This window comes from Gracilinanus agilis, chromosome 4, assembly GCF_016433145.1.
Source record: "Gracilinanus agilis isolate LMUSP501 chromosome 4, AgileGrace, whole genome shotgun sequence".
Classification (NCBI taxonomy): Eukaryota; Metazoa; Chordata; class Mammalia; order Didelphimorphia; family Didelphidae; genus Gracilinanus; species Gracilinanus agilis.
The window spans coordinates 260,547,571-260,552,327 of record NC_058133.1 but is presented as its reverse complement, the minus strand read 5'-3'; positions in this window follow the sequence as shown (position 1 = coordinate 260,552,327).

The window sequence follows — 4,757 nt, the reverse complement described above, 5'->3', positions numbered from 1 at the left end:
GTGTTTCGGCTCCCACAGTTCTGTCTCTCAATGTGGATAGCATTCTTTCCCATAAATTCCTCGGGATTGTCCTGGATCGTTACATTGCTATTGGCAATAAAGTCCATTACATTGTATCATTCCACAATGTTTCATTTTCTGTGTACAATATTCTCTTGGTTCTACTTGTTTTGCTCTGCATCAGTGTATGGAGGTTCTTCCAGTTTGTGTAGAAATCCTCTATTTCATCTTTCCTTACAGCACAATAGTATTCCATTACCATCATATACCATAATTTGTTCAGCTATTCTCCAATCAAGGGACAACCCCTCATTTTTTTTTTTTGCTACCACAAAGAATGCAAACTATGAATATTTTTGTACAACCTTTTTTTATCTCTTTGGGGTACAAAACTAGTAATGATATTTCTGGATTAAAGGGCAGGCATTCTTTTAAAGCCCTTTGGGCATAATTTCAATTTGCCCTCCAGAATGGTTGGACCAATTCACAACTCCACCAGCAATGGATTAGTGTCCCAATTTTGCCACATCCCTTTCAACATTTATTATTTTCTTTTGCTATCATATTAGCCAATCTGCTAGGTATGATGTGGTACCTCAGAGTTGTTTTGATTTGCATCTTTCTAATCAGAAAGAACTTAGAACTGTGCTCTCATTCAAGGTAGAAATTTTGTATATATAATCTTTTTTTTTGGTCAGGGACTACTTTGGCAGTATGGTGTACCTTATGAACCCCTTCTCAGAATAATATTTTAAGTGTATAAAATAAAACAGTTTTATAAAGCATGAAGAGTAAAAATCTCAAGAGTCTGGGATCCAGGTAAGAAAAATTAATTTATTGATTAGGCTAGCAATAATCAATAAATTAATTGATCCATGGTCTCTCTTGGTGATCAAAGGCAATTCATTCTCACTCTTGAGTCATACCATCTTGAAATCTCACTATTTAGTCCTCCCCTAGACAACACATTTCTAATTGGTAGCTCCCTACGAGGAGGTGAGTAATATTTCTCAGTCCCTCCCTGATCCCCTCATGATGATGGGGGCAAGTCACATGCCTGATGGAATCAGAGGATTCCAATATACTTGTTGATCTAAATGGAGAAATAAATGAGATTTGATTAAGATTAACTTCCACTGTTTCATCCCTATGGGGGAAGAGGGCAAGGACATGGCCATGCTGCCATGAGAGACAGACTTGATTAAAGTCAAATTTGTTTTCTAGAAAAGATGAATTTTAGATTCTCAATATTAATTATCCCAATTTTAGTGGATGCTCTGCAGCAAGAGATATAAGATCTATTCCTAGGTCTGTCAGGACAAGAATGAGGAAAAGGCTAGAAAAATACAATGTTACAGAGCAATATTAGAAATTAAAAATGATGCAGTATTAAGAATAAATCTTCTCAAAAGCAAACCAATAGTTAACTAAAGTAGAGAATTAATGTTTTTTCTTTCCAAGTTTATGGACTTCCTGAAAGGAGGGTTCTGTGGACCTCAGATTAAGAAACTATGTTATAGAGTATTATTGTATGCTTAAAATATCATGTCCTTTAAGAATATACTTAGAGATTTGTGGGAAGAGGTTCACCCCTTCCCAAGTGGACTCCTGAGTCACTGAAGATAACTTGGGGAATACAGAAGTTGATTACCTAACAGAAAAATAGAGAAGAAGGTTTGGGGTGGGGGAGATTGAGACCAGGTCTCCCTATATTCCATAGATTGTAAATGCAGTGGCTATTCACCAGTCTGACTCCATTATTCATCAAATCAGAAGCTCTGACCAGTTCTCTTTCCGAACCTGGATTGGCTTACCCTTCCTTGGGCAGCCTGGTAGCCAAGCTCGCCACATTAGTGTCAGACTTTGTTCAAAAATACCACCCCAGGGGCAGCTGGGTAGCTCAGTGGATTGAGAGCCAGGCCTAGAGACCGGAGGTCCTAGGTTCAAATCCGGCCTCAGCCACTTCCCAGCTGTGTGACCCTGGGCAAGTCACTTGACCCCCATTGCCTAGCCCTTACCACTCTTCCACCTATAAGTCAATACACAGAAGTTAAGGGTTAAAAAAAAAAAAGTTAAAAAAAAATACCACCCCAACTCTGAACTCCCAAGTTCAAACAATCTACCAATCATCAGGTATTACAGGAGCACTCCATCATGCCTGGCTTGGCTTAGAACAGTGATTCCCCTGGTGGGTGCTACAATGATCCAGAGAGGCGGTGATAGCCACACTTTTTTTTGTATTACATTCTATTCTGAGTTCAATAAATAGTTTCATAATTTCCAGGGGGCACTAAGTAATATTTTTTCTGGAAAGGGGGTGGTAGGCCAAAAAAGTTTGGGAACCACTGCCTTAGAAGAAGTCTTACACAGAATGAAAACTTCTTAAAGGTAGGAATTATTTTATTTTTTCTATCTTTTGGCACAATTTGCACATACTAAATGCCTTTAACTGAATTCATAAGATCACAGATTTAGAGATCATAAAAGCCACCTAATCTAAGTCTCTCCTGTGTTAGTTAAAATCACCTGGGGTTCTATTTGGAAGGATTGAACCTCAATATAGTGTTTGACAAACTTCTGTGGACCTGTGGGGGTCCTTAAAACTACATTTCCCGTGGTCCAATGGGTTTCATGGGTTTCCTGTTTTGGATGACGTATTAAAGGTGAGGGACTATTTTAATTAGGGGGAAGTGACTTGGAACTTCCTCTTGAGTTACCTGAGCTCGAGGAGAGAGGAAGGTAAAACGGCTGAGGTGAGGTTGGAATAGGTTTTTCTTACAGGCGCGTGGTCAGTTTATCTCTATCAGCATGGCTTTTATTAAAATACTATTCTTCTTTTTGATCTCGGCCCTCATCATTTTTAATCATAACACTCCCCCATTTTACAGGAGAGAAAACTGAGACACAGAGAAATTAAATATCTTGGCCAGGGTCATGTAGTTAATAAGTGTCTGTGGTTGAATTTGAACTCAGGTCTTCCTGGCTCCAAATCTAGGACCCTATACACCTTACCATGCTACCTCTTGGAAAGATTTGGGATATGTCAGTCATCTCTGTTCCAGAAATAATAAGAGTTAGAAGTAACCCTTACACGGAAAACAGGAACTTATTGATCATCCCAAAAGATAGAGCAAGATTTCACTGTTCCTGTGGAAAATATATGGGGATCTTGCTATACTATAGATCCATAATTGCCCCAAAAGGCTTTGTTCTTAGGTCATGTTAAGTTACAGTGTCCAGAACAAGGGAAATCAGACTCTGTCTCAGTTAGATCATTTCTGGAATACTGTTTACTTCTGGGGAATCAGTTTAGGAAGAGAGGGAAGGAACAAACATTAAAGCACTTGCTATGTGTCTGGCACTTATTTGTTTTACAAATCTATCATTTAATCCTCAAAGCACTCCCTAAAGGTGGTGCTATTATGATCTCCATTTTACAGTTGAAGAAACTGAGGCAGACAGAAATTAACTGACTTGCTCAATATCATATAGTTAGTATTTAAGGTCACATTTGAACTCAGAACTTCCCTGGCTCTAAGACAGCACCTTGTCTGTTGGGTCATTTAGGTTCAAAGGATCCTAGAATTCTGCCTAGGATGATCTAGGAAGGTCTGGACTGCATTCAGAGTAGGGTGACCAGGAAAGTGAGAGGATCTGTCATGATAGTCCTCATTAAATTTGTAAACTAGTTACCATACATGAGAAAGGCACTTGTTTTGCTTGGCTTTTGAGGGAAGTAATATTGCTTTTGACTTATTGTAAGTAAAGACTTCCCAAGAAGCAGTGCTATCCAAGAGTCCAGTGAGCGTCCTTGGAAAGAGGGCGTATGTCTTCAAGAAGCCTTCAAGAAGAAGCTGGAAAAGGCTGGAAACAAAATGGATCCACATCACATGGGGAATGTCTGAACAAATGGTGTGTGAATATGGAGGAATAGTATTATGCTGAGAGAAAGGACCAACCAATCAACCAGTATTTGTTAAGAGGTTTCTATGTGGCAAGCACTATGAGAGATGCTAAGGATATAAATGCAAAGAATATGGCAGATTCAGAGAAATTTGAGAAAATAGATAATTTCAATCCAGTCTCAGACATTTTACTAGTTTCATGTCCCTGGGCAAGACATCTAATCTCATTTAACTCAGTTTCCTAATTTGTCAAGTGAGCTTACAAAGGAAATGGCAAAAAAAAATCCAGTATCTCTGCCAAGAAAACTCAAATGGGGCTACAAAGTATCAGACTGACTGAAACAACCCCAAAATAATATGCCAGGCACTGTGCTAGGTGCACAGGATACAAGTACAAAGAACAGGGCAGATTCAGAGAAATTTAGGGAAATGTATAGCAACTAATGCTGAGGGAAAATGCTAGGAGAAGTGTTTACATGATGACCACAATAAAGTCGAAGAAAACAACTTTGAAGGACTTCAGAACTCTGATTGAAGTGGTGACCCATCATGACTTCAGAAGACAGATGGGCTTTCCTTAAGGAGAGGTGATGAACGAGAAGAACAGAATGAGATCTACATTTTCAGACATGGCCAATGTGCTCGTTTGTTTTGCTTGACTGGATTATTTGTTCCAAGGAAGGGCCTCTATTTTGGGGTCAAGTTGAATAAGTTAGTGGGTAGTGATGGAGTTTTCAATTAATTCTAGCAGCTCCTTGGCTTGTCCTTCAAAATCTATCTTGATGAAAGAAAGAAAGAAAGAAAGAGAAAGAAAGAAAGAGAGAAAGAAAGAAAGAGAGAAAGAAAGAGAGA